At 34.6% G+C, this 21533-nt stretch overlaps 1 protein-coding gene across 1 annotated transcript in view; it reads right to left on the bottom strand.

Moving 5' to 3' along the window:
- The window catches only part of PTPRD (protein tyrosine phosphatase receptor type D), a 2174486-nt gene that overhangs the window by 640936 nt on the left and 1512017 nt on the right, over positions 1-21533 (bottom strand). The window contains exon 10 of the mRNA XM_036854271.1: positions 16765-16803. The gene's annotated coding sequence lies outside the window, so the exon portion shown is untranslated. The remainder of the gene's footprint in view (positions 1-16764; positions 16804-21533) is intronic.

The raw sequence follows: 21533 nt of genomic DNA, 5'->3' as shown, positions 1-21533 counted from the left end.
AGCAGGTGTGAGTGAAAGTAGCCTGGTGAATGGCACATAGTAGGTGTTTAATGAATAATATCTATTTGATGATGATAATTCTCATACATGAGAGAGGAATATCATACCTGAAATAATTGGTAAACAAAACAAGGAGGTATGAAATTAATTTGTATCCTAAGTGAACCACCCAACATTAATAGATGATTGAAAAAGGTGACTGCAATTATACTCTACCAATCCTTTTCATAAAAAGTAATTCTATACAAAGCTAAGATGGACGAGTAGACAATTTCTGCTGCTCTCAGCTGTAGAAGATGATGGGATTGCTCTCAAGGGTACCTTTCAATAAAGTTCACTTCATTATTCCCTAATACATTTTAGCAAGCTTCACTGGCTATAACCATGACTTTCTTAAATGAGAGATACCTTTTTTTCTCAGAGGAGCAAATCAAGATTTCTTATCATAAATGGGCATGTCTGGAAGACAAATTCATACCTCTCATTGTTCAGTGGCTGGGCTACTATTCTAGAACAGTCAACTAGCTTCACTAAGCTATAGTCCTTGCTGTAGAAAAATAAAGACATACATTCAAAGATTATCTGGGAAATATAGGGCTCTGGAATTTCCTTTACTAGAGAATTTTTGGGGCTTTTCTTTGAATAACCTGGACTTCTTTTCTTCATTATAAATAATAACTTTTAATCTCCATAGAGTGAAGTGCATCAATGAACCATAAGATGTCTGCTATCTGGTTTAGAATGAAGCATAGTGCAATAGATTCAATGAAGACTTCTTTCACTTTCCTGTCTGAAGCACATGAATTTAGTTGTCAAAAAAAGACTGGAGGTGTATCCAACTGGTGTTGTAATATGATTTTTAACATTAAAGTCTGAATCTATCATTCCAGGTCCTCCTACAATAGAAAGGCTATGAGAGCAAATATAATGATGCATAATTTATAAATTTGACTTCTCCTCCTCTCTTCTTCTTGTTCTTATTCTTCTTGTTCTTATTCTCAAGAATGAACAAAACATATGCTTTAAAAAAGGAACTCCCTTTATGTTGGGGAATAGACAAAGCAAGAGTCATCCATTCCCTTGGTTTTTATGAATTCAATTCTGAAAGGCTAACATTATTCTGAAGAGTCAGTGATCCCCAGAGTTCTATAAGTGGTTTCTTCTTGTTACAATGGAGATTGAACTCTAAATCTGCAATTCCCATTGGGCTTCAATTACCATATTTATTCACATGATCTACCTGTTATTTTTACTCTGAATTTGGAAAAAGATATTATGTAAGCATCTACCTGCTAGTCTAATCATTAATTTTAAGGAGCATTAATCATATTTTAAATTCATATCCCTGATATTTAAGGAAAAAAAATCACACTTGATTTTAAGGAATCAATGGTACAATTAATTGGAGTTTAAATGACCCTATAGACTTTTTTCAATGTGTCTTTTTTTTTTTTTTAGAGTAGGAAAAAATCTTATTTAATGAGGCAGTACTTGTCTACGAGTAAAAAAGAAATGATTTTCTGAAAGATTGCTGGGTGATATTTACATTTAGTACAGTGAGGTAAAAGTAGACACATAAACTTAATAGCTTTCTTTTCCTCTACTCCAGCCTATAGCAAGTTGAGGTAGAGGAAGCTATTTGTAACATTTAATGATTTGTGTTTTCATGTCAGAAAAAAAGTAAGTTCATCTTAGGTTAACCTCTTCTGATTTCAAGGTTGTTTTAAAGCATAAAATTAAAAAAGCTTGTGTTCCCATCCACATACATCAAGAAAAGAGAAATGGAAAGATAAATTAATTTTCATTTCAAACCATGGATAAGATTGTTAGCAGAGTTATACACAGAAATATATGGTACAGTGTCTTAGGAAAATATAGACATTTAATCCTAATAGACCTTTTCAGCTCTACCCTTCCACTCTCAATCACTTGTTTTTGTTACCCACACCAAATTATTTTGTGTTTTCTGGCAGCTCCAAAGATAGCTCAGAGTGGAGGAAGAACAGGGAGAGTATAATCTCCATCACCCACAAAGCCTCTGCAAATAATAAAATCTAAGGGAAAATAATGTGTGCATTATACAAATGTATATTCCTACAGTACAAGTCCCTGAAACTTTTTTTCATTGAGATATAGTTGATGTACAATATTATATAAGTTATAGGTGTACAAACATAGTAATTCACAATTTTTAAAGATTATACTCCATTTATAATTATAAAATATTGGCTATATGCCCTGTGTTGTACAATGTATCTTTGTAGCTTATTTATTTTATACATAATAGTTTGTACCTCTTGATCTCCTACCCCTGTCTTGTCCCTCCCTCTACCCTCTCCCCAGTGGTAACCACTAGTTTGTTCTCTATATCTGTGAGTCTGTTTCCTTTTTGTTACATTTACTAGTTTGTTCTACTTTTTAGATTCCACATATAAGTGATATCATACAGTATTTATCTTTACAGTATTATAAACATGTATATTCCTTCAGTACAAGTCCCTGACTACTTTAAAAATTTTTATTTAGCTTTTTGATGGGCTTCACCCTATTTTTTTCTTTCTAAAGTGGTTTAATAGATCTAACACAAGCTTATTAATATTTCTTTCTAAAAATTGAGAAATGGCTGAAAACTTTCCATCAATTACATTCCCTTCTTGGAGGTCTTCATGCCTTTACCTTCTTACTCCAATCTAAGTCTGTTGCTTTAGATGCTATTTTCTTGGGGCTTCCCTTCACCTCTTTTTCTTCACCTCTGTGTTTGGTTTCTTGTTTCTCGGATTGTTTTGTTTTGGTTTTTTTGTTTCATGTAATTTACTCTCAAGTGTTGCTTAAGTATACCCTCCAGTTGTTTCTTCTGAAAGAGTAGAGGGAACATAATTCTTAAAATACTTTGCCTGTCTGAAATTGGCTTTATTATACCTGTACACTTTCTTGATAGTTTGGATGGATATAAAATTGTAAGTTGGAAAAAATTTTTACCCTAGAAGATTGAAGGCTTCCTGTCTTTTAGCATCCAAGTATTCAATGTTGTTTTGAAAACTGAAATGCCATTTTTTTCCCTTTCTTGGTATGTGAGATGTGATCACCACCGCCCTCTCTGCCACTTATGCTCCACAGATTTAGTCTTTAATTTGATTGTTCCGTAATTTCCCCCTGACGTGCCTCATAGTAAGTCTTTTTAAAAATCCAATATGTTAAGAAGTAACTGAACTTTTTTCAACCTGAGAATCAAGTCCTTCAGTTCTTTAGCAATTTTTTTGGTTATATCTTTGCTATTTTCATTCCTTAGATATTCTGTGTTCTCCCTTTCTGGAAGTCATTTTAGACAGTTGTTGGATATCTTGGATTAATTCTGTCATTAAAATGTTTTTGACCATTACTTTTTCTTTTTGCTCTTTTTTTCTGGGAGATTTTCTCAATTTTATCTTTCATCTCTCCTTTTGTATTTTTGCACATCTACTATAATATTTTAAATACCTGGGATATTTTAATTTTTCTCTGATTGCTCTTTTTTATGATTTGTACCTTTATTTGTTTTGTTCTCTTTTATACTGAAACTGTTCCTCATACACTGGTCATCTTTGACTATCTGAGAGGTGCCTTAAGAAGATCTTATGGAAGGTTTTGTGTCAATGTGTGTGTGGTCAAGGGCTTTATGATAGGGTAATGCATAATGAGATAGCTTTACTTTGGAATAACAAGACCTACATATCATTATGTGTTGGTATTTTCTCAAGGACCATTATGTTTTTCCAAAGAATACTCCAATTTTATTCATTGTTCTGATATCCTGTGAGTAGGGAGCTGTGTCTAGGGAGGATATTTGAGTTTCTTTTTTCATTATTTCTGACCAGTGCTTGATCCCCAGCCTTCTTTGTTTGGATACCCTTAATTTTTAATTCAATTTCTCTAAAGTTTTATACCTCTGGTCTCCTGTGGGAAACGGGGAGAGGTGATCTAGCTATATAAAAACGTGGGAAAGAATTTGGTGATGCAAGCATATACTAGAGATTTTGAAACAACCCTCTTGTTTTCAGTGTCAAGCACTTTCTTCTACTCCCACATACTGGTAAGTCTAAGTCCTGAGGCTTTCCAGGTTTTGAGAGTGGTGGGAAGGAGCTGGCATGTGTCACAGTTATCTAAACTACTGGCACATAGGTTTCAGATTTATCTACTTTGTTAATTCTCCACTTTCCACCTTCCAGAACTCTGTTGACATCTCTTGATAATTTTTACCCCTCTACTATTCAATTTGTGCTTTTAAATTTTTAAACTCATATTTTAGAGGTTTTTTTTTTAAATTTATTTATTATTTATTTTTGGCTGTGTTGGGTCTTCGTTTCTGTGCAAGGGCTTTCTCTAGTTGCGGCAAGCGGGGGCCACTCTTCATCGCGATGCACAGGCCTCTCACTATCGCGGCCTCTCTTGTTGTGGAGCACAGGCTCCAGACACACAGGCTCAGTAGTTGTGGCTCACGGGCCCAGCTGCTCCACGGCATGTGGGATCTTCCCAGACCAGGGCTCGAACCCGTGTCCCCTGCATTGGCAGGAAGACTCTCGACCACTGCGCCACCAGGGAAGCCCTAGAGGTGTTTTTGAAGGCAGCAGAGGTAGACTTTGAATTCCATTTGCCATGTTTTACCTGAAGACTGTAGACTATATTTAAACACATGTTGATCATGAGCTGTGTATTATTTTGAGATTTGGTATTCCAATTAACTCCTTATACCATAATACCACCCAGACAGAAATGTTTCTTGATATGTTACATAATGGAACATAAGAGTCAATTTGAATGAGAAACTAAGAATAAAGGGTAGTATAGTTTTGTTAGCTATATGATATTAAGATATGGACTGGGAATTACTTAACATGAAAGCTGAGTTTCTAGGAAATGATGACTTCATTTCCACCCAGTGAGAGAAATGTCTTCATCAGTTCATGTAATTTAATATTTCTTCTTTGCAAAAGGTACGTAAAATAATAATTATACTAATATGTGAATGACCAAAGAATTTACAAGGAAAAAAAATACAAGAATAAACTCTTCTAGTTGAACCTTCCTTTTTTTCCCCCCAACTACTTAAGTTTTATTATTTTACCTTAAACCATTTCTTTTATTTTCTTGAATTTTTTAAACTATTTTTTTTCACATATATTAAACTCCTGAGGGGGTGAAAGATGCTGTAAGTGTACTATGCCTATGTGTGTATAGGTGTGTGTACTGTGTGTGTGACATATACATATATATGTTTTGTTCTGTACTCATTTAGTATTTTGCTGAATTAATAATACACCAAATTTACTGTAAAATCATTTTTATAAGAATGTCACTTGGAGAGCACAGAATTATCATTTGGAAGTGGAAAACATAACAAATATACAATGAAGCCCAGGTCTGCTAGCGCACCATCCTCTCATGGCCCACAGCCTGTGGCCACTGGGCCTCCCCACCAAGCTACATTAAGGATCAACTAGACTTATGTGACCTCAGCTTGGAATTGAATAGCGAGCTTATAACTACAATTTAAGTGGGGAAACTGATTCCAAGTTTTAAAAACCTGAATTGGAAACATACTTAAGAAGAAAATACAAGGAGTATATGGTATGCATAAGGATGCTTATGGATTCCTCTTGACTGACTCTGGCTAAAACAGTGACGCTAAATCAATATGGCTTTTATATTGCTTTTGCTAATTGTATTTCCAAAAAGTTCAAAATACAAGATACAATTAAAATGACAAACAGTAATTTTTGTCTCTGTTAAAACAATGAAGCATAATTTTGCATTCTGGGGCTCTTTCCTTCTTGTGACTAGAAAAGACAGCAACTGAAACCTAGAAAACTATTGAAAGTTAGAGATCAGACCAGAAACCTCTCTGATTTCACAGTAGAAACAAAAAGATACTAGTCCTATCAATTAACCCAAATATTTACTCACTTTCCTACATACACAATTGTGACTGTCATAAGACTTTTTTAGGTCTATTCCATTTGCTTGATAAGATGTCAATAAGTTCTTGCAGCTCACTGGGAAGCATTCTTCTAGACGTCTTAAGTTTTGTCTGTGGTACAATTTACTTATTCATAAACAATTTTTGGAGCCTATTGTATACTAGATACTCCACTGGTGATGCAAAGAAGAATTAGATGAGATCTTTACTTTCAAATTGTTAGCCAACATTTGAAAAATATAGGCATATAAACACATTATTAACATAGAGTATAGTAGAGCTATTAAAGTTAGTTAGAGTGTCATGGGATTAACTGAAGGAGACACATATAAAAGTCATGGTACCACAGAAGAAGCCAGCCGTTGTGGCAGCCATATATGATAAGTTTAACAGTGCTAAAGCACAGGACACCTGGAAGTGGAAGTAAGGTAGAAAGATAAAGCTAGACAAGGGGGAAGGAATCAGTTCATGAAAAGCCTTACATCCTTTGTAAAAAGCTTGTATCTAAGCAGGAATGAGACACACAATAACATGTATTTTGGAATCATCATTTTAGCAGAATAAAAATTATAGATAGAATTCAAGTCTTTGTTCCATAGAGACAAATCTATTCAGTCAAACCATGGCAACCAATCATATACGCACGGATGATCCTTCATTTTAGAAGAGTAAAGAGACTGTCTTTCCTGGGAAAGTCGTTACACTCTTATTGACCTCTGGCTAAAATTTCTTAACCAAGTCATGGAAGAAGAGGCTAATTAAAATCACTTAAAAATGGAAAACAAACGTCATTTAAAAATCAGGGATTTTTAAAAATCTTGAGGAAAACAGGTATGAAAAACAGATAAATAAAAAGACAAGGTTAAAAGATGGTATCTATTAATATTTTTAACCATTTTGGGTGCCTACTTACCCTATGTGCCAGCTAAGAAAGCCACAGTCCATACTGAGCTATTAGGTAACCCGTACCTTCTCCCTTCTGTTAGTAAGAGTGCATTCTAGAGTCTCCAATCTGGCACTTCTATGGAAAAAGGGAGGGTATGAACTTTGCACCTGTGATATCATTGGCCTCTGGTGTTGATGAGAGAAAGGAAACATAAAGAAATCTAATGGTGAAATTCTGGGTTAAAATATTCCAACCACTGTTTAACATGATTTTTGAAATTTTGCCAAGATTATTATCTAGCCTCATTAATAATATACTGGGAATGGGTGGTTATAGAATTTCAAAAAATGCTATATTAATATAACTATGTTTTGAAAAACTATATAGAATCTTACTTTTTCTCTTTTACCATAATATTAATGCAGTAAGTATCATGTCAGATAAAGTATAAGAATAATTTTGCTTAAGATAAATTTAATGACTTTGTGCTAAAAGGGACAAATCTTTAATTATATGCTTATAATTAAAGGATGAACCAAAGTAGTGTCTGGCATACTGTGTTGGAAGAAATGTACATATTTGAAAGTTAAAAAAACAAAAAACAAAAACCTACGAAATCAAGCTAAAGTATATTTAAATCTAGTAGACCTATCTATAGAGGTACAAATCTAGTAGACCTCTCTACAGAAGTACAGATATCTCTACATTTGCCTAATATTAATTCTGTAATTTTTTTCCATTATCATCAATATTTTGCTTGACATCCACAAAACACTATTTATATGCACATTATCAAAACTACAACAAAAGATAACCAGAACTATCATCTGTTTAAGAAATGAGGAAATTGAAAATTAATAAAAATTGACTTGTCCTAAGTCATACAAAGGCTAAACTTAAACCCAATAGAATTGAAATGTTGGGTTGCATAGCTTTTACAGTCCTAACATTAACGTCTAAAGGATCTACAAAATTCAGTGGTAACTTTTAATTTAAAACTTGAAGGGAGGGACTTCCCTGGTGGCGCAGTGGTTAAGAATCCACCTGCCAATGAAGGGGACATGGGTTCGAGCCAGGGTCCAGGAAGATCCCACGTGCCAGGGAGCAACTAAACACGTGTGCCCCAACTACTGAAGTCCGCGTGCCTAGAGCCCTTACTCCTCAACAAGAGAAGCTACTGCAGTGAGCAGCCTGTGCACCACAACAAAGAGTAGCCCCTACTCGCCACAGCTAGAGAAAGCCCGTGGGCAGCAACAAAGACCCAACACAGCCAAAAAAAAAAAAAAAAAAAAAAAAAATTAAAAAAAATTTTATAAAACTTGAAGAGAGAAAGATTTTATGAAGGTAAGTCAGTTAGCATGGAGAAAAATATGACTTGTAAAAATTTGTATGAGTGCTTAGAAATAAAAAACAAGTTGAATAACAATTAGGTTTAGAGTTAATATCAATATAATTTAGATACAGTAAATATTTGTCTCTCCACTGATAAAACTGGAAGATTTCATTCTGTAATGCATGTGCCATTTTTAAAATAGTCTGTCTCAAAAGTTATTTTATTTTATTTTTCTCTCTGCATGAAGAGTGCTAGGGCAGACTGCAAAAGTGCTAGGTAATATGCTATAATTTATGGTTACACTTAGAAATTCTCTCCAGATTTTGGTTAGCCTTCTTTTAAGGAGTTCTGAAAATTTTATGTTGACTTGGGGCTTGTGTGGAGGGATTTGGGGTAGTTTTTGCTCCTTATAGTCCTTAGGTCTTCCTCTAAAGAAGATTTGGAGTTATCAAATCGTCTTAAAGTTGGCCAGCCTGTAGAAAGCTGGAAATTGTGAGGAATTGCCTCAGGGGAAACTCCAGTTGTGAATGGTTAGAAGAACATTCAAGATTTCAACAAATCTTTCTAAAAGCCCCATGGTTTCTGAAAAGAGGTCAGAATATGAATAAATGAAATATGACTGATGTCGTTCCTAAGGTGAAAGCAACAGATTCAACATATCTTTGACCAATGTTCCCCAGGCATAAAAGGAAGAAACTGTTAGAAATCAGACCATGAACAAAAGTTAGAATTTTAAGAAAAAAGGGACAAAATTCTCTACAACTATCTTTGTGTTCTGATGAACATTGACATGATATAGGATAATCCCTGCTTGTCCCTCCTGACCCATTCTTCAACCTTCTCCCCCTTGCTCAGTGCTTCATGAGCTTAACATTTTAGGATGGCATCAACCAGGCCCTCTTGCCTTGCAATTTCTTGTTGGTTCAATGTGAGGCACCAGTAGAATATTAGAAGGTAAAAGAAATGAGGAGTCATGGTGTTTATTTTCCTTGTTCTCTACCTGCCAGGGTACATGTTGTCATATGGTTTTTTGGTGTTTTTTTTGTTTTTTATCTTAGGGTCTTGTTGGGTGACCCTCTTAAACAGTACAGGTCTTTCTGGCTGCTGATAACCTTGTGTTCTATTGAGCCTGGGTGTGGAAGTAGCTTCCAGTTATAGTAAGCCCAGGATGCTTCACTGTCCTTTAACCCTATCGATTCCTCTGTAAAGAGTCACTTTATTAAACGCTCTTCAACTTTTTTTAAGTGTCATCAGTTTTCTGAAAGGGTCCTGACTGATACACATGGACTGGATTGTCACAGGATCATTGTTACCTGTGAGAAGGATTAGTGGTGGACTGAAAATGTCATGTGTGTATAACACAACAGACACAAAGGGTGTTCCCAAGACTTAATATGGATAACACAATTATTTTTAAATTTCAATGGTTTATGGTGATCATTCTGGCATGGAAAACTTCTCCTTTGTGTTAGGGTTCATATGTAGTATGCTCATAAGTTAGATTGCCCGAGTTATAAATTGCTATGGAATTCTGGTTACCTTAGAGATTGCTTCTCTTAAGTAGAAAGTGGCAATTGTGGTCTGCCAGGGCCCTGAGAAAGTGTCTGTTTTTGAACTCCAGGAAGACATAAAGGTGGGGAGCTTTTCAGGGATCGCCAGATGTGGCTGCTCCAAGGTTACATGGTCCCACATGTCCCAATACACTGTTCCTCGGGGGAATAACTTATAATTCAACAATTATTCTCACATTCTGGAAGACTAGTAAGCCTGGAGCTTTTGAGTTAAATATTATAGAATTAAGTGCTTATGTGAGAAAACAGACCTATGGGTAAATAGATGGTAAAATGCTTAGTGACTGCAGTCTGTAATTACATAGTATATAATCACCTCTGTGGTTGTTACAGTCCAAACAATAGTAGACAGCGAGGTGTACATTAAGAACAAACTGTGTTATTCAAAGTCCTGAAACTCAGAATGTACTCAGCAAGGAAAAAGGTTCACATGCTATTCACTGTCAGAGTAAGCAAAGAATATGCTCCTATTCCCTGAAGATTCAGCCTCTTATAAGTGGAAATGCTGTGGATATGGTGCTTTTGTAAATCTAGTGTAGTGACAACTCTACAGCTATTTTAATAGCTCTTTTATATTTCCTTTAGTAAGACCAAACTAACATTTTTTTTCTCTAATGTGATTTTAAATTCTGGCTCTAAGTTGGGAATCAGGGCTGCTCCTTATACTGGTTTTAATGTTGATACCTACTTGGCAGACAGACTTGAAGGTGGTCCCCAGGGTCCCTTCCTCCTGGTGTCTATACTCTTGTATAATCCTGTCCCCTTGAGTGTGGACAGAACTTGTGACTTCCTTCTAACCAAGAGAATTTGGCAAAGGCGATAGGATTTCACTCCCCTGATTATGCTATATTATATAAAACTCCATCTTGCTATCAGACTGGTCTAGAGGCTCTCCTTCTCCCTTGCTGGCTTTAAAGAAGTAAGGTGTAATGCTGTGAGAGGGCTTTTGGAGAGGGCCATGAGGCAGTGAACTTCAGGCAGCCTCTAGGAGCTGAGAGAAGCCTCCAGCCAACAAGAAACAAGAAGCTAGAGCCTCATTTTTAACGGTCAGAAAGAAATTCTGCCAACAACCTGAGTGAACTTGGAAGTGGATCCATCACCAGTTGGGCCTCCAGATGAGAACTAAGCCCCAGGCTGATATATTGATTGCATCTTTGTAGAGGAGCCAGCAAAGTATGCCTAAACAAACCCATAGAGACTGTGAGATAATAAATATGTGTTGTTTTAAGCCACTGAGTGTGTGGTAATTTGTTACATAGTATAGAAAACTAATACACCTGTTCAATACATACTGAGTGAGTACCATGAGTCAAGCATTATTAAGAGTATTTGAGAAGACTACAAAAGAGATAAATTCATATACTCAAGGAAGTTATGGTAGGTAAGATGATTTCCTTTCACACACAGATACAGGGAAACTATTTACAACATCAAATGACTGTTCTACTTTAAGTGGATATGAGAACAAGGTAGATCTATGAAATAGTATTGAAATTTTTATCAAGCTCTATCAGTTAAAGTCTAAGGCCATATGTATGTATTTTTGCCATTCTGCAATCACCGTTATCTGTGAGGGCATGTATCCTTGCCGTTACATCCTGTATCATCAGGTAGAAGAGTAAAACTTCACAAAATTTCATAACACTCAGCAATGCTAAAAGCAACCCTGTGACTTGCCTTTGCTCAGGGCCATGATAACCTTCTCTGTATGGTTCAAATATTAGGATATGTACTGTTGAAGGGAGCACCGTCATTTGCCTTTGCATTCATGATCCACTAGCTTACACTGTCAAACATCTATATCAAATCTATATCAGAGAGTTGGCCACTGTCTTAGACTAAGTTTTCAATAAAGATTTTTGAGTGTCTGAATTTCTTTAATGAAATAGATAAACACAACTAATCATACTAACCGGGGCAGAAAGAAAGAGAGTTAAAAAGAGGGATGCAGATAGTACAGATGTTATTTTTTTTTTAAGTTAATGCAGTGATATTTGAAAACTCTTGCCAGGTCTTGTGCTTGTTTGCTTTCAATTTGAGGCTTTAGGGACTCACATCAAAGTAACACAAGAGTGGCTGAACTCTGACATATTTTAAAGAGCCTCTGCAACAACAATTAATATGGAGCCACTGACACTAGAATTAATCTTGGAAACCACTCTCAAGGTGATGGGGAAAATAAATGTGCACGGGAGTTACCCATAGTGCTGCACCATCATTGTTGTGTTCTATCACTGATCATTGATGATAGCAAAAAAGCAATCACTCACAAGACAGAACTAGTAACAGTCTTCAAATATGAAAGGATACTCACTCACTTCCATATTTGGTAACAGTTCATGCTTAATGAATAGCGGTGTTTTCTTTTTTCCTGCCCTAAGGGCATAAGAAACAAGCCTCCTCCTCTTCCTTTCCCTGCTGCACTGGAGGCCAGTTCATTCACTATCCTGAAATAGCCCTTTTGGATACCGATTTTTTTCCCAGATCTAAATATGTGGCTCTAAGAGAATACAGAAGATCCAAGTATTAGCACTATTGTATGGCTACAAATATATGGGCACTGCACACAGGACCAACCCTGCCCTGAGCCAGACAGCTGAACTGACATCAAAATTCAGGGAAGACCATGGTGTAACAGGCACTGGAAAGTGTCTACTGTGCTTTTTCACAGTGGTAGTGAAAATGCCATTGTCAGCATTAGTTCCATTACTCTGGTCTCACTAACTCAACCCTTCCTTCCTTTCACAAAAGGGCATTACAGTCACTCTAGTGGTCAATGTGCAAGCCGGGGTTCCTGGGTAACATGAATCCTTGTTAGGTGCATCTTATAGTTTAACCAGCCTGACTATGAGGCTGCACTCTGAGTGTCCTCTCACTCTTGAACTCCTCTTGGCTGCTGCACTTTTGCCCTCTTGATGCCTTCTGATCCTCATAAACAGTAGTTGTGGTAGATAATGAACATTTTTCTATATCAGGTAAATTGTAAGCTCTGTGTAAGACTCACAGGGGAACAATAACTCTCCTTGGAAATAAAGAGGTAGCCATGTAAAATAAACAATTGTTTGGTCCATTGCTATCACTCATTTCATTCTGGAAGCATTTATTTGAGTTTCGTGAACGAAGTGGATATTGTAAATAAAACTTCCCCACGATCCCAAGATTATGCTTAGTTCTCAGAATCTAGATGGAAATATGCTTACGTTGAACAATTTAGATTATTTCTCAAATACAGGGCTCCAAATGTTCCTCAATAACAACATCCCTGTTTCTCATCATGCCTTGAAAAGCACCATCTAATAGCTCACCTTTTCCCTCTGAACTTTTCTATGCATTAAATCCAAAAGAATAAAGGATACCTATGTGATTACTTAGAATGAATAAGATCATAATCAACCCAAAAGAAAGCATTATGCTTGTCCAGAAACTCCTTACCAGGAAAACACCAAAGAGGAAATAAGAGTGTTTATCTATGGTAATAACAATACAGTTGCCTAGCAATCAATTTAAGTTCACTGTCATCTTTATCAAGCAGCGTATTTACACTGGAGACAATCTGAGGAAAGAGAAATCTGTACTGTGATATCAGCACAATGAAAACGTATTTCTAAACACAGCCTCTCATTTGTGAAACAAGATGATGACTACTTAAAACACAGGGTTTAGATAGGCGTGGATTATTTAAAGTTTCAAAATGTCATAACACATTTAAGGCTCAATCATTTCAACTTTTCTCCAAAATCACTTTTTCAACATTATACAATATATTCTACAGAATAGATAATATAGAATATTTCATTGAGAGAGGGAAAAATATTGTCATAGTATGTGTGTACATGTGTCTAAGTATTTGTATGTATATCTGTGCACGTGAGTGTGTGTGTGTGAAGGACCAGAAAGAGAATTATTTGTTGATTTTGTTTAACAGTCTAGGATAATTGGTCTAACAAAAGAATAAAACAGGTTTATTTTAATGAAGTTAATTAAAAACAATTATTTTTAAAATTAATTAACAAATCATGCAGGGACTTCCATTTTATTTTTTCTAACAGCTTTTTTTTTTTCCTTAATGAAGTTCAAGAGGCTAGTATCTCAAAGGGATTGTTCAATGTGCATTTAGATATAATAGTTATTCTCTTCCCTGACTTCAACAAGTATACCTAGACCAACTCAGATGAACCACAGACTTCACACCATCAGTAGAAAAGCAGGGCCAGAAAAGAGAAGCTTTGGGATTTTGTTAAGAAAAGGAATGTCAATAAGTAGAAAGAAAATAAAGTTTCTTTCTGCTGAACTGTCAGAGGAATGTAGATGAATTGGCACTTAAAGGTACATGCAGGAGGACTTGAGGTTGACTCTGCTGTCAACTGACCAAGAAGGAAGCATTTTTTTAATGTTTACTGATGCCTCCCCATAGAGCTTACTCAAGGCACAATACTGAGTTAGCGAGACTGTCTTACTACTTACCCTTTCAGCACTCCTCATCCTCTTTTGGAAATAGCAATCACTTTTGCTTTACCTCCTCTTTACCGTAAAATGCTTTCTCTCCATCAATGTGGATAAAATCACTGTGACAATACTTCTACAAATATTTGTATTGAAAATATTATATTTCACTAAGGAAGGTAGGAGGGTGTTTTGTAACGTACATGAGCTGTGGGCAGAGTTCTGAGTCACAATTTCAATTCCTTCCCTTTTCTAGTTAGGTGACCTTAGTCATGTTATTTGGCTGTTCTGAGAATTATCTGGAAAAGAGGACAATCAGATATTCTTTACATGACAGATGTGAGGATTATCTGAGGAGATGTTTGTAAAACAACCTAGCCTAGCACTACCAAAATAGGAGAGAGCATCCTAGATTTTTTTTCCATTGAGGAACATAAAGTACCAGAAAGCGGGTGAAGATTTTGATGATGCTGAAGGACTTTTCCTGCACTCCAGATATAGAGCCATGATGATGATGACTAAGGCTTTTTGAATGATAGGTTGATTTACCCTCCCCCACCCCTCAATAACATTTTAAATGATAAACTTGAATCACAAGTGCAAACACTGGCAACAATCCTTGCAAAATCATTTATGTGGCTCATGGGATTCTGGATAGGAAACTCTAGAGAGCTAGAACCTAAGTGTCACCAGGTACGTCATCTATTAATCTTCACCAAGTCCCAAATAATTTCAGATTGATAAGCTGTTCAAATGCCACAGCAATCTTGAGTAGGCAGTATTATCCTTGTTTTGAACATTAAAACATTGAGGCCCCGGGTGACTAAGTGGATCTTAATGATGGTGCTGAAATTTTACCCAGTATTTTGGAGTCACAGTCAACAGGCACTTTCCACTCTACCATCATCAAAGTCTACTCTATAGTTAGGAAAATAATGAATGGTGGACTATTAGTGATAGCTTTATACATAATAGACCATAAATAACCGAAATATTTTCCCCAAGATACTTCAAATGTTAGGAAGAAAGAGACCTCTTATTGTGATGATAAATGATTAACACATAATAGCCGCCAAAAAAAAAGAACAACAGCAACAACCATAAACTCAAAGCCACACTTCCTAATTAAAATATTGTGAAAATGCTGCTAAGAATTAATTTTTACCTATTTGTATCTTTATGCCAATAAAATGGAGGTTACCTGGATGAATCTTTATGATTTACACTTTGGGACAGAAAACTGTCAATTCTACAAGGTTCCTTGGTAAATCTCTACATTAATATTGAGATCAGCACCCATGTTCACTTTTCCTTTGCCTGTAAATAGCAATTACAGGATAACTACAGGGTAAATCTAGGGCTTTGTGTCCCTGAATGCAGGAGTAATTTGAGCTGTTCTGACTATAAATTTGAATTGTTTAACATATGGTTTCTGTAGATTAGAAACACATTTTAAGGTGACTTATTTCACCTCTCTAAATGCATGATTTTCCCTTTTTTAGAAGTCAAGTGATTTCAAGAGTAGAGCAGGTTTAGAACTCTCATAAGAAAACTTGAAACAAATCAAGAAACATTTTCTTCATTTGAGCATGGCTTAAATTGAGCATAGAGCAAGATTCACAGAAACATCAAATAATTATACAATGACTAGACTTTTTTATTCTTCAATGAAATAGATAAAAATATTCAATGTTTCTATTTTTTAAACCACTCAAGTTCTAGTTTCAACTAAATTGTCAAATAAGTAGCAAAAATTAAAAATGTAACTTTCTCCATCTTTTATCACTTACTTTTATCTCTCCCGTTTTTTCAAGTACAACCTATTACATACCTTGTCTCTAACTCTTTTTAGTTTCCAATCTCTACTCTCTAAATTTGTTCTACCTCTATTTCCTTTCTTCCAAATTTTGACAATAAAGTGTATGTAGTCTGTTTACTCTCTTTATCCTTATGGTGATCTGCTTTCTTCCCTATTATTGACATTATTTTCAATTTTCCCCTTACTCATTTGTTTTCCTTTTGACCATTATTTCACCTGTTCTCTTTTCTACTCCATTAACTGATGGCCCTCCCCTCACCATCCCAACACATCTCATTCCAATTTGAGGGATGTACCTCACATTGTCCAAATCTCTCATTGTTCTCCATGAGGTAGGTTTGGGGAATCAAATGAACCACTCTGTGACCTATTCTACTCTTAGGCAAGAGGTAGGAATAAGACAGTAATAGCATATGTATGTTGTAAAAAATTACCTTATAAAAATTCACTCTAAGGATTCGAACTCACTCAAAATAAAAACATGCCCATTACTTTGTGCTTGGAATTTCACTCCATCTGTAATGTCTTTCTGTTTGCCTACCATACACAGAAAATTCATGTAGCTTTTTAAAGCCTCCAAATAATGTGAAAGTGTTGAAAATTCACTTTTATTCCTCATGCTCCATAATAAAACCGCTAACACTTTTCTAAGAAGACACAGCTTATAGTAGTAAAGAAATACTATTAAGCAATAAAACAAAGAAAATTTGAAAACCACACTGAAAAAAAAAAAAAAAACTAGCATGTTTTAAATCTTACCTGTTCTTTAGATCCCACGGGTGTTCACCAGCCGTCTCCCTAAACAAAGAAGAAATGTGACAACAATTAAAATGTTGTGAAAACGATGCTCTTAAAATACTCCTCATTTAGGTGGTGTGTTTTTATATTACCTAGATAGTGGAAAATGTCAAATTCCAAAAAGAAGTGAAATTAGTTGTATTTTGGCATTTCCCTTCATTCTCGTTTTAAAGAGCAATTTAAAATTCACCTTTCAAAGCAACAATAAGCAAAAAAGCTATGACTATTCTAGGAAGAGAAATTACAGTTTAGAATATTAATTAAAAATACAATATAATCAAAATTGTATATAATCTGAAATAAATAACAATACAGTCATCAAATATTATTAAATTAAAAATTCTGTTGGCAAAGTCTACAAACAATTCTTACAAAATGGAATATTCCTTGCATTGTAAGGAATTCCTTGCATCGTTAAGATTTAGTTCTTTGGTAAACACACACAACGCATGCTCAGTTTCTGTAACTAACATCACAGGGTCTCTAGAAAGATAGAATCTCCCAAATCATGATGGTAATGTTAAAAAAGAGAGAGACAAATCTAGATTTTAAAATTGGGCCAAGAAAAGGCTTATTAAAAATTTAATTAAAAATGAAAGTTCATTATTAATATAATTTTTATTAGGGTTGAAAAAGATAAAAGCACATGAAAGTGTTATAGTGTTTCAGAAGTTTCATAAACCGTTTTGAAAACTGGACAACCCATGCTGGCATTTTCCCAATGATTTTCATTAAACTTCCTCACCCTAGTTTTTTTTTTTTTTTTTTTTGGTAAGAATGGAACCAGAGAAATCAATTTGGATTCTGTGAGTAGCTTAGGCAAGTGGAAGTATTAATCCATCTCTATAAATTTCTAGAAAATGCCGAATGATCTTGAGTGGCATAAAGCTGATCAGTGGTTATTTGTAGACATGGGTGGGGAAAAGAGGATGGAGGCATTAAAAAGGCTATAAATTAAACTTTTGAAGTTGACAGATATGTTTGTTATCTTGTGATGATGGCTTTAAAGATGACAAAACTCATCAAATTGTATGCTTTAACATGTACTGTGTATTATAGCTATAACTTCATAAAACTCTAAAATAAACAAGTGGAAGTGTGTGAAATAGATATTTAGTCTAGGGCATTAACTGCCTGGTTAGCCAACTGAAAAATTAATGGAGGTTGCTATTACTGCAATTTTTGTTTAAAAGATTATTTGGCTGTTGTGTGATTACCAGGTTGGATAGAGGGTGGTTGGAAGGGGAGATAAAATTCTGTAAGGAGGCTTGGACTACCATATTGGTAGTGGAGGTAAAGGCTGCTGGACTGATGCTGGACTTACATGATAGAGTTAGTAGGTACAAGGAAAAGACTTCCTGAGGCCCTGGATGTGAAGGTAGGGCAATGTAAGGAACCAAGGATGATGGACATTTTCTGGCTCAAGCAACTGGATATATGGTGCTGCCATTTCCTGAGATAGTGAAGATTGAAAATATATTAATATTTGAGGAAAATATAAGAGTTCCATTTTGGAAATATTATTTGTGAAACCCCATGAGACAACCAAACAGAAATCTTAAGTCGGGGAAAGGTTTCTAGAACTCAGAGGAAATGTCTGAGCTACACAAATAATTTTGAGAATTTCCAGCATATAGATAAGTATGGGTAGATGCCATGAAATGGAGGCAATGTCACTGAATGTGAATAGAGAAAGAAACTCAGAGTCAGTATGCTACATGGTTTATCTACCTGGATGTTTACATCTCTCCTCCCTCCTCCAAATAACCACAATGAGGGTGAAAAGGAGTTCTATGAGCTAGAAGCTATTTTAAATTATTTCTTATGTTTCTTAGAGGCTACTTTCTAATTCTTTTTTTTTCTTTCTAATTCTTATGTAGAAAAGTTCACAATATAGATAGGAAACAAAAAAATATAATATTTTAGTAAATTAACCAAATTTGTCTCCAGTTTGATCTTGAAATTATCCTCAAAGACTCTTCGATGTCTAATTACTTATTTAATAGGTGTTTATAATTACCTCATCTAAAGTTCATGTCTTAAATAATATTGATATATCTTTTACTACATACATACTTTTAAAATCAAATTAGAGGTGAAGAATAAAGCTTTGTTAAAATTCTCAACAAGATGTCAAAATAATTTGCAGAACATTATTTTTGCAAGATGTGTAGGAAATGCGGAAAAAACTATGATATGATTTGATAAAAGTAGCTGGAAACTCTGTTCTGTAATGCTCTGCAATCAGCAGCTCTTACAAACTCATGAAGATCGCTCACAGAAGCAGAACAAACAATTTTGGAATTAAGTTTATTATTATAGAAGGAAAATAAAACATAGGGATTTCATGTCTCGTATGAATGTTCTGCAAACTATTACTCATTTGAGAATCATGATCTATGGTAGGCTTGGTTTTGCTGGTTTCCACTTGCCTTGAGCATTGCTGGGATGTTGGGAGGTCATGTAACCTTGCTAGATTTGTGGTTCTTCCTCTGTAAAGTGGAAATGATACAACTTCCAAGGGTTTTGATGAGAATAAATGGAATAAGGTACACAAAAATTATTTTTACAGTGCAAAGTACCATAGACTGCACTACAGCAGTAATAATGAGACATCATATCTAATGGTGGCAACTGAAATTACTCAAAAGAAATAGTCAGTGAATTTATGTACTGTATTTAATTTCATTTACAATTTTCCAAGTCATTAGTAAAGCCTAGAAGGAAATAACATCAATCTTCAGATGTTGATGAAAGAAAATAAATGACAGAAAGACACATATTTTAAACTTTGTACACTTTGTTGACTGTTAGTTTTTGGCATTCACAATAAAAATAAAAGGTCTAGTACCTGTTCACAGTGCATTTCTTGGACTGAAACACTATTCTGAATCTCTCCTATTCCTTTTTTTATACTTAGTTGCTTTCATAATTTTCTAATTTATATTTCTTCTTTACTCCTTGTGATATTGCTCTTTTTTTTCATTATCTCATCTCTGATTGAGAGTAAATCATTAACTATAATTGTGTAGCTTTAATTTTTCATTTTATAAAAATAATATTTTCCTTTAAAAAAAATAATATAATATTCACTGTTGAAATTACAAAAATACACTGAAGCAAAAAAATAAAACAAAATCATTCATAATCCTATTACCAATACTTAACTGCTATTGACTTTTTGGTATATAACCACATGGTCTCTTTTCTATGCACTAATATATATTTTATAAGTTCAGTAATGGCATCATGTTGTTTCTATTTTTTACTTACTATTCTATGAATATTTTTAAATGATATAGTTGTTTGTCTACCACATTTTTAGGTACTGCATACATAACTATTTTGAATTTGAATTTTATGGATGAAATATAATTTGTTAGACCCATCAAAAAGGCTGCTGTCAGTTCTTTTTTCTTATATAAGCAGCCCTGTGATAAACATCCTTAAGGCTATATATTTGCATGAATCATGATTATTTCCTTAGGATGAATTGCTGGACTCAGTCAAGCCTGCATACCAAGTTACAAAAATTATAATACCTACTGCCAAATTGCACTCTATAACATTCAACACTCCTCCCAGCAAGCCATGAAAGCGCCTCCTTCCTCACACTATAGCTAATAGTAGATATTGCCATTTTAAAATGTTTACATTTTTGTCAATTTGATATATCAAATTACATCTTTTATCATTTTATTGTATGTTTTCTTTGGTTACCAGTTGGGTTGAGAAGTTTTTTGTGGTTTTTTAAATTTGTATTTGTTAGTTTCTGAAATGCTTATGTAATTTGCATAGTTATCTATCTCTTTGGTATAATCACTTGTAATAACTTCTTATATATTAAGGATATTCACTATAATCATAAAAATTTTGATTAAGAAGACTGATGATAACCTCAACATTTCCAAGATTAACACCTGCAAAGATTCGTCCTCAAACCCAAGAGAAAATTGAACAGCTTTCTTAGTTTACTGAGATGCAAAAATGATTATAAGTAGATGAGTGAATTTAAGTAATTTCAATTTCATGCTTCATTTTTTATTACTCTATTTTCATTCAAATTTGAATCAATGTTAAACTTAGTCTATTGCTGTACTGTCCCTTGAAAACAATTTTTGGATTCTTTATATCAACATATTTTTATTCACTATTATGTCTATATTTTACTTTCTCTTTCTTTTGAAACTATGTGAACATGTTTTTTCCTTATTGCCCCAAAAGAATAAACTGGTCTAACTAAAGTTTTCTTGACATATTACCCTAAGAGGGAGGACTTACTGGTGTAGCTAAGGTTAAGAGAAGAACCAACCTGCAGTACCATCTTTGTGTAAGGTTTTTCTGTGCTCAGCAAGGGCCTTAATGCTTTGTCTCAGTGTTGATGTCATTACATAGAAAGTGACGTCTTTGAGGTCAGCAGCTAATCACAAATGTAATCACAAAGGGATATGTATTCCTATGCATACTCCTCTAGACTTTGGCTTAGGTATACTTATTCAGGGATTAAAAACTAGAAAATTAGGAACTCATGTAGGTTCAGAGATTGTAAACTAGTTGATGTTCGTTAGTGGTTAGCAAATAAGTGTGCCATACCAATAATGAGAACTGAAATAAAATATCTTACATTACTATCGTGCATTATAATCTGTTCTCTATCTCATGCCACTCTAAATAACTTTGTTTCTATATAGATAGTAGGAACTACAGTTTGAAGTAAAACAGTCAAGGTT

The sequence above is a fragment of the Balaenoptera musculus genome, chromosome 6 (assembly GCF_009873245.2).
Source record: "Balaenoptera musculus isolate JJ_BM4_2016_0621 chromosome 6, mBalMus1.pri.v3, whole genome shotgun sequence".
NCBI lineage: Eukaryota > Metazoa > Chordata > Mammalia > Artiodactyla > Balaenopteridae > Balaenoptera > Balaenoptera musculus.
This window is presented reverse-complemented; position numbering and strand designations above follow the sequence as displayed.